We start from the raw sequence: 9,743 nt of genomic DNA on the forward strand, positions 1-9,743 counted from the left end.
CGCCCCCGGTCTGGTTGTGTTCTGTGGGGCCGAGCAGTGAGAGCCCCTTCGCTCGCTTGCCCGGCCGGGCGGTGGGAGGCTGGGCTGGCCGTGCCACCCCAGGGCAGTATGCCATGGGCTCGGCCCTGGCCGCCGGCAGTTTTGGCAGCTCCTGGCTGGCCCCGAGTTGCCTGAGCAACCACAGGCACACAAACATGAGTGCCTGGCTCCCACTCCTGCTCTGTTTGCAACCAAACACATGAGCTCCTGGTAACCATCCCTGGGAACAGGCTGGGCTCCAGGGTGGAACGGCAGCTCTGGGATGGGGTGACCACTCTGACGGGTGCACGAGGCTGGGTGCAGGGGCTGACACCCCAATTCCAGGCACGGGCAGAGCCTGCTGCAGCGCTGCTGGGTGGCAGTGCCAGCCAGGCTTTCCAGCCAGATACCCACCTCCGAGGGCAGCTGCTCGAAGCCGGGCTCCCAAAATAGCCCCCGGGGGTTATTTCACAGGTGCCTCAGCCGTGGTTCTGGCACTGCCCGTGCCATGAGGGACATGCTGGGGGCATGCACGTGCCTTGGGCAGGCTCACTCCCTGCCAACGCACAGCATTGCACCTTCTGCATCCTAGCCATCTGCTTTGTAAAACACAGGAGAAGGAAGAGGTTGTCTTCTTCTGGGCTGGCTTCAGCCTCACCTTCCGTGGGGGTCTACCAGTAAGTGTCTACCAGTGGTGGGCTGGGGTGGGTGGGGCAATATTAACCCTCCTTTGAGCAGGTCAGAGGAAGATCTGTGTCCTTAAATGCTCTTTCTGAGAGCCAACCTTCCTCCTTCAAAAAGTTGTTGCGGGGGGGGGGGGGGGGGGGGGGGCTTTAACCCTTTGCTGACTCCATTGCCCAGCTGCAAATGTGAAGTGCAAAATTCCCAGGGCAAGGCAGCCTTGTGTTGCCTTGTGGTCTGTGGAGGTGCCACCCACAGCCCTGTCCTTGTGCACACTCGAAGGCTTTGTGAAGGAAGAAGATTTTGTGAAGAGGTGAGCAGGCCAGGCCCCGTGGGACTCATCCCCTGCCTGTATGTGGCTGTGGTCAGGACCTGGTGCTGGAGCAAAGGGGGGTACCCATGTCAGGGCAGCTCTGAAGAGTTATAGGTGGTGACGTGCTTTTAATACTGGGCAAGACTGGGAAGGGGATTTTTGCCTGGTTTCATGCCTGCGTGTGGGACAAGCAGCAGTTCTGGCATCCCCATGTCCACTGGCAGAGCATGGCATTTGGGAAGAGCAGTTGTTCCTCCCCCAGCTGCTCACCCCACCTCTGCCACTGAGGCTGGGGACCTCAGCAGCTCAGCTGTCCATGTAGCAGCTGCTGAACACCCGTGGTGTGTGAGCCTGCAAGGAGGGTGGATGGGGCCTCACTGGGAGTTACCTCCGCAAGGGGTGCGGAGCTGCTGCTGCTCAGGTGATGGAGCAGCCAGGGCAGGGACTGCAGGACTGCCCCTGGACAGCCTTACTATCAGTTGGTTGCATCCTGCTCTGAATCCTGAATAGAAGCAGCTTCTTTGCAGCCTGTGAAGGCATGTTCCAACACACTGCCAAATCTCCCGGACTAAACGGATTCCTTACCTGCTCCAGCTCCTCTTCAAGCTCTCCACGGGTTACACAGGACCTTCCCCCTCCAACCTTCTTGTTCCCGAGGTGGCAGCTTCCAGCACTTGCTGTTCCCTGCATGGGGACAGGGCTGTGGTGAGGGTAGCAATGGTCAGACCGCCCTGGCCAGGCTGGTTGGCACTGCCTAGTCCGGTATCGCAGTCCTGCTGCACCAGCCCGGGAAGAATTAGTGCTGGTAAAGGCACAACAGGGTTTCATGGTGGCAAAGTGCCTAAGATCAACCTGAAAAGAAGCCGCTTCCCCTGAAGTGATGGGAACAGCTTCCTGACAGCAACAAGATGTTGCACCAAAAATGTAAATCTTTCTAAACACCGGTGCAGTGATCTCCTGGGCAGCTGTTGGCTGGGTACACGTGTACGAGGCTTGCCCCCTTCATTCCGGCAGCAGGGTGTGAGGCCCTTAAGAAAAGGCATCTGAAGGGCTGCAGTTGTCATCTGCATGGCAGATACATCACATGGCGCCTGTGCATGGTCGAAGCCAGGTGGAGACACTGCCTCATGGGACAGTAAGTGGCCTTTAAACATAGATCTTTGGGACTAATGTGGACAGGAAAGTGGAGGCCCCCAGGACAGTTGGCACTGGAGTGCAGGATGGATGAGAAGAGGCCAAACTGGGGTGCTCAAGCCCTCGAGAAGACCTTAACCTGAAAGAACTTCCACAGGACCAGCAGCTCCGGCTGTCTTCCTGGTGAAGCTTGAAGTGGTGCCCCAGGCTGCTGAGATAGAAGAGACCTTAAAATATTAGTTGCCAAGCTACTTTCTGTGGCGAAAAGTGACACAGCCCAAACAAAAGGGCTTGCAGCCATTTCCCCTGTGCTAATGGATTTGCTCTGGCCAAGCGTTTGCTCTGAGGTTGGCTCCACACCAGCTCAAGAAAGACCTTTTGCAGCCAGCGTGTAATTCCCTCACAGTGGAGGAGCTGGCGGGCGGAAGGTGTCTCAGCCAGTATTTATCTTGTTTGCATTGATCCAAGCCCCAGACATGAAACACTTTTTCTCCTTCCCCTTTGTTCCTTCCCCTCAGCCGCTCCCTGGCCCCAGTCTCACCGTGGAGGGGCACGCCAAGCCCTGCCCCCCCCCCCCTTCCACCACACACCATGCTCACCTGCTCCACCACTTTGGACAAGCCCAGACCCTCTTACAGGCTGATGTCCCAGCTTGCTGGTGAGACATGCAGCCCAGAAGGCTCAGCCAAGTGGTTATGATGAATTTAGCTGTAAAATGTGTTCTCTGCCCCCAGGGTCACTTCCCCAGAGAGTCTAAAATTATCTGGGGTTGTGTCTGATGTGCTTCACACTTTTACAGCAAGTGTGTGTGCCAGGGACCAGGGATCTGGTTCCTTTGAGAGGTCATCTCTCTCTGGGATGAGGGGTTTGACCGGAGTTACTGATGAGGACTGAGCACCCTGAGCCTTAAGGACATAGATTCATTGCTAGGAGAGCGAGACAGTGGATGCCAGTAACCCAGCAAGGTCTTACCCTTTCTGTCCCTGTGCAGGAGCACCAGGAAGAGCTCATAGGTGTTGCTGTTCCAAAAAATTGCTCCCCCAGTGAGCATCCCTCCATGGAGTGTATTGTGCTGGTGCAGTGCAGACCCTTGTTCTCAGGCCAGGCAAAACAGTTTCCCGGCTGAGCTGTACCTGTGCTGCCTTCCTCAGTACTTTTCCACTTCACTGCTAGTCTGATGGACAGTGTTTTCCAAAATACACAGACTAGGCTGTAAGTTGTGTTCAGAAAAGATTCAGAGAGCAGCTTGTATTCCGATGGGTCAGGCACATTCTCGGAGGGGCACATCTAAACCTGGGACTGGAATTTCAAATCCTTGCAGTCAGTGCCCTGAGATACTGAATTAACCACAAATGTCATGTGCAATACTTCATTGCTAGCTACGTGTAGCCAGCACGATGCTGGAATATTGATTCAGTACCATTTTAGAGGGAATTCAATTAACTAAATTACTATCTTCCCAGCACAGCATAGCTTCAGATAAAATGTTATTATACAGGAGCCATCCCCTCTTTTTGTTGATATAACAACTGCAGCAGAAGTGTAAGAACACAGGGGAAGATAAAAACAGGAAGATGCAGAGAAATGAAAAAAAAAAACCCCACACCAAGAATAAGATTCACCAGCTTTAAATACAGCCTGAGGTTTCATACAAGATAAAACTGACCATAATCCATATTTAATGTCTATTTTGTTCCCAGAGGAAAATTGCATAATTGCTCTGAACTGCGGTACTGACCGGAGCCGTGTGCGGGTGGTACCGATGCAGTTCTTCCTAGTGGGGATGACGACTCATGATCGGTGCATTTCGCATCTTGAAGAGGTGTTTTGTGAACAGTGAGGCTGCTCTCTTTAGCCAGCTGCTCCAGCAGGACGGTTTGTAGACATGAAAGACCTGGGCAAGATTGCTGCAGAAAATTAAGTGGTAAGCATGCATTCAGGAGAGTGAACCCACTGTAAAGATTTTTTTTTCCAAAACTGATACACTGATTTCCATTTATTTGAAATCACATTTTAAAACATTTGTACTTGGAGCTCTAAGTTTGCAGCTTAGAGCTCTGTATTTCAAGGTGACTGCAGCTACAGCTACGGTTCATTTTAAGACTTCATGCATTGCTGGCTTGCGATAGTTAATAACTGATAGAAACCATTCAAAGAGATTGATGGCATGTGCTCAGAGAGCTGGAAGCACATCAGTGGAGCACTGTGATTGCAAAAGGCAAGTCTCCTGTCTCTCGTTTTGTCCTGAAACACTTCTGCTAAAAAAAGCACTTTCATCAGGCCCAGAATATTCCTGACTTTCCGCTCACCGAACTGGCATTTTCATATCTTGGCTTAAAAGTCTGTGACCGGTTCCAGCCCCCTGAAGTGTACAATGTGTGCTAATGATCACCAAAATAGCCTGCCCCTGTGTCAAAGCTCTGAATTCATCCCTGTGCCACCAGCGCGGGGGTCTTGCAAGAAGCATGTGTGACCTGGGACCGGAGGAGTTCTGCTGGGGCCCGGGTGCGCCCTACCTGTGCCCAGCCCACACTGCTACCTGTCCTGCAGAAGATCCCTGGACTCCTGAAGTATGGTAAGTTGTTTCACTTCCAGTCTTAGAAATTCCACCTGGGAACTCAGATGGTCATTGTCCCAAAACAACTCCTCTGAAGGAAGCACAGGGAGAAGGCTGAGTTACAGTTACTGCTGTACCAAGCATCTCTCTAACAGGCAGGGCTGTTGTGAGAGACGGAGGGATCCGTTGTGGGAGACCGTGGGATCCAGTGGCTGGAGGTCACGCTCAGCAAAAAGTCCCCAGAGCTGCCTGCGAGGGGTGGTGGAACATCCTTTTTTACCCAAAGCCCTTAAACCCCAGGGCTGTCGGAGTGGCTAAAGCCCATCCTGCAATTCAGTGCTGCTTCCCTGACCCTGCAGCATCCAGGGCACAGAACCATGTGGCCTCTGCACTGGGGCAGGTCAGAGGAGATGCTTAAGCTTCCTCGGCCACCCAGCCTGTGATGTATCTCAGATCACGTTGCTCCTGTTACCTTTCATGCCAGCCACTGAAGTGCGCTGGACAAATGGGGAGGAAGGTTTGGACAGCTGTCAGTTTGCCTGCCTGAGGGCAAGGACAGACTGAAAATATGGGATAATCACTTTCATTTTGTAGGAGAGCTTGGTTTGGTCCTTCAGCAGTCCAGGCATCCATCCTATGATGTTCCTCGTTCCTTATTACCTTACAGTAGTCTTGTTCTTGCTGTACAGTGAACCCAAGTGCCTAGAAAAGGCATGCACGCAGAGCTGGCATGGGCATAGCACATGCATGGTTGCATTGAGTCAGCTCTCGTCAGCCTTATAAAGCCACCTCAGCCACATGAACCTGATACCCAGGAGGCTATGAAGGGATCCATCCCTTTTGCCCTACTGTATGTGGGCATTTGATCTCTTCAGGCGCAATAACGAGCAGCAGCCGCCTGATCTCTCTCTTGTAATGTGGCACCTGATACACGGCTCTCCTCCAGCCCTTCTCCCAGCTGCTGCGTCAGATCACCTGTGTGTGATTGGGCAAGACAAAAGAAAACAAACCAAAACCCCCCAAAATCACAAAAGGTCACAAATATTAAGAGAAATTAATCACCTTTCAGTGGTTTTGCCAGTGCCTGGTAAGTCCCTAGGAACCTTCCCCATGATGCTGGTGAGCTTGCTGAAGAGTGATAAATGACAATGAGCCTGACATGGTGTGAATTCAAGCAAACCCTTATGTCACTGCTTTGAAGTATTTGCTTGAAATGCACTTCTAAGGAAGAAAGACATTTTCAAAGCATTCCTTCATAGGTGTGCAAAAATAACCTACACAAACAGTAAAATCTGAAACACAAAAAGATATTTAGGCATTTTGGCAGGGAGCTTAGGTGACGTCAGAAAACAAATCCAAACAGAAATGTTTCTATGGAATTTTTTGTTGTTGAGAGCTAATTGGGAACAGATTTTAGCTTTGGATTTAAACATTTTCCTGCAGCATCTGCAATGCTATTGAGCATGACTATGATGCTCTGGAGCAGAGGAGGGAAAAATTCAGCTTCCTCCTGCTTGCATTATTGCTACAGGTTCAGCCAGTGGTCTTGGGAAAGTCGTGCAACCTCCCTCTCCTGGGAATTTTACCCAGTGGAGTTCAAGATGAATTATACACCTGCCCATTGAGCTCCATCTTTCTGCCTTCATGAATCCAGCGAGCGTTTCTTGCTCCACTGAGACAGAGCTTTGAGAAGAGTGAGGAGATTGGGGTGGGTTAACATCAGCATGGGATGAGCTTGGGCTCTTCCCTAGGTGGGCCGTGTTGGGGAGGGTGCCTCACTGGGTGCCTCACTGAACCCAGGCATCTCATTTCCTGACTCAGTGTGTTAGAGTAAGATCCGCCAAGGAAAAAAAGACAAGTCTTCCACTGGATCAGGAGTGTGTCATTTGATGTGAAGCACCCCACAGTTGTGTGCTTGTTAAATCTGACCTGGAGCAGGGAGCAGGAGCATAGCTGGAGGCAGCATAGGGGACCTGCGCCAGTCCTGCCTGTGACAGGCTGCAGTGCAATTGTATCAAGTAAAACATAAAACCTCAGCCAAAAATGCATGTGCAACATCTGGGAAATGCAGAAATTGGAGCAGCTATGGCACATGGCCCCAAAGATCATCCAGAGGATGATAAGTGTTGCTAGAAGTCTTGCTGTGGGAGTGGATGGACCCAGACCTGGCCAGGGTTGGACATGAGACAAAACCAGTAAGACCATGACGGCGGCGGCAGGCAGGGCAGTGTGTGGCCAGCTGGTTTGCTGGGAACGAGGAGAGCCCAGCTGACAGCTGAACGGCTCCTCTGTGCCGCGGGGGAGTTCAAAGCGCATCGCTTAGCGAATATAGATAAAACTCCATTGGATCATCTAAGAACAGGACCCGTCTGATAGCAAAGCTTTTGAACTGCCAGTGGGTTCGCACTGTACAGGCTGCAGAGGAAAAAGGGACCATCCATTTGTTTATACAGTATTTATTTATTTATTGTTGGTATAATACAATTATCCTTATGTTTTATTTTTCCGAAATCAAACTCTTCCCTTTTTCCCCTTATGCCAAAATATAGTCTGGCAGCCCCTCTCTCACCCTCGCTAATAGATCTATCGTCTAAAAGCAGCCAACAGCGCTTCAATACCAACGGAATATTTTTGCAGGCAAGTCTACCAGGAGAGGATGGCAGAGAAACCGACAACTCTGAAATCAAAAACCTAACGCAAAAACCTGCACCAGTAGTAGCCTACAAATTCCTGTCTGGGAAGATAAAGCAACTAAATAAAGTTGTCTTCATGCCAGCTGAGAGATCCAGGACTAATACGCAGAGCTGTTAATGGGTGAGCCTAAGTGAATGTTTAAGACATATAATCCCATCAGTGAGTTGTGACACAGTCCCAGAATGCAATTATTATTGAAGAGATTTATATGCATATATAATATTTGTATATCTAAAATATTTATATATTGATATATATATTGATGCTCTTATTTTTTTAATGCTGACCTTGTCCCCAGGGAAAGAAAAATATTGATGAGCACTCCTATATCTTTATCTAAAGCTCTCCTTAAATTATTTTCCTTAAAAAACCTAAAAATCCTGTATGCTAACAATGATTAGTCAAGTAACAAGCTGTTATATTCCAGATTTCCTTGGCTTTTTTTATTTCTTGGGTCTTGTTTCACACCTGTTTCCTATTTTAACTAAGAGAAATGACACAAAAGCACCTCATTAACAAACCCTTTCACACTACATTATGTTAATTGGCCTTTAAAACAAATTGTGGCCCTACCCTTTCCCCTGGGGCTTTGGGAAGCTCAGCTTTCATAAGGAGGGTGGTCCCCTCCTTTTGCAGGGATCCTCCTTTAGGAGTTCCTGGGGCCATCAGGGAGGTCTCAAAATCCTAGAGTGCAAGTAAAATAGATCAACAGAGTAACTCACGGTGAAGGGATTTTAAAACCGAGCCTTGCCACAGCACAGCGAACTTTATTTTATGCTGTTTACAACCAAAAGAGTGCTTTTAAATGGGGTCTGATCGCCAGGTGTGCAAACAGCTCTGGATGCCCAGGGACCTAAGCTTTCACTGGCCAGTATGAAATTGAGGATCTTTGTTCCTGAATTACTTCTGAAATCAGGATTTTCTTTTTACTTTCCTTTTCTTGTAATAAAAAGCTGTAAAAGGTTACTGGCTTGGTCCCTGTGGGTCCGGGTGTGCTACTGTCCCCCTCCTGCCAGCGGGTGCTCCCCCGGGGCCAATGCCAGCTGTGCACCCACCTGGTCCAGCTGTGCACCCACCTGCTGGCATCCGCTTGCAGAGTTGAGTGCTACAAGAAGCTGTAACACCCTCTTACCTTCTGCTGTGCCATGGAATTGGGCTGTAAAGCTGTGGGCTCAGGAGGAAAGCTTAATTATAAAGCCATCAGAAAAAAAGCCATGGATGTTTGCATCACAATTTTCAGCAACAAGAGAAGAAATGAGAAGCCGAACCGACGTCTGGCTCCCTATAGATCCTTTCTTTATATTTCACAGACTTGTCCTGTTAAGCGTTGTGTTCGTTCTGTTCTCTCATTTATTTGGTTTAATTTCACAGGCTTGTTCTGTTGCCTCGTTTACTGGGTTAAATAACGTGTTATCCCTTTTGCAGCTTGGGGAGAGACAGCAGCAACCCACCCTGGCGTATGTTTTAACTAACCTTCATAGCCGTAACTTCTGTTTGATCAGAAACCACCGAGACAGTAAAAAAAGAATCCCTTTGGTGATGTTTTATATGTTTTACAGGTTTTATTGTGGCTGTAGTACAACTGGTGCTTTCCAGGTCTCAGGGTAAACATTCTGAGCGATGGTACACGCTGGTGTTTTATGGCAAGTCGCTTGGTAGCAGTAATGGCAGGATCACCACCGGCTTTCTGCTACCTGGCTAGCTTGCAGAAGCCTGATTATCCTACATCCTGAAGATGGAGCTTTGATTAATCTCTGTCCTGAAGCTTTGTGGAGCTGAAGCTGTACGTACTGGGTGTGGGAGACATCCACCCCTGTTGCCCCAGCCACCATGGCAGGCACCCCTGCCCTGCCAACCAACATGGCCAACGACCCCTCTGTGGGGAGGGACTTCCTGCAGCCGGTAGGTGTTGCTGCCAAAAGGTTATAATTATAATTTGTTAATCATGCATCCTCGGGCTGTATGAGCACCGTCCTCTCCAGCTTCACACCTGGCTCTGTGGGGACAGGCAACTTGGCCTGCCCGTGTGCCCCCATCATCCTGCCATGGGGTCCTGTCACCTGCCACCCCTGCTCTGTGCCCTGGCATTGTCCCCTCATGGCGCCTGGCTGTCCCCCCTGGGCCCTGGCCTTGTCCCCCCATGGCGCCTGGCTGTCCTCCCCCAGGCTTCCCGCCATTGCCTCACGCTGCCGCCATGTTGGGGCCGGCCTGCTGCTGAGGTGAGGTGGGGGCCACTGCCTGGCGGGAGCTGCTCTCTCTCCCCAAGGAAACCCACGCCCTCCTCATGAAAACTGGAGGAACAAAAAAGCTGTAGCAATCCCCCCCGAATGGATTGTTTCTTCCTAT

The sequence above is a fragment of the Falco cherrug genome, chromosome 14, assembly GCF_023634085.1.
Source record: "Falco cherrug isolate bFalChe1 chromosome 14, bFalChe1.pri, whole genome shotgun sequence".
Taxonomy (NCBI): Eukaryota; Metazoa; Chordata; class Aves; order Falconiformes; family Falconidae; genus Falco; species Falco cherrug.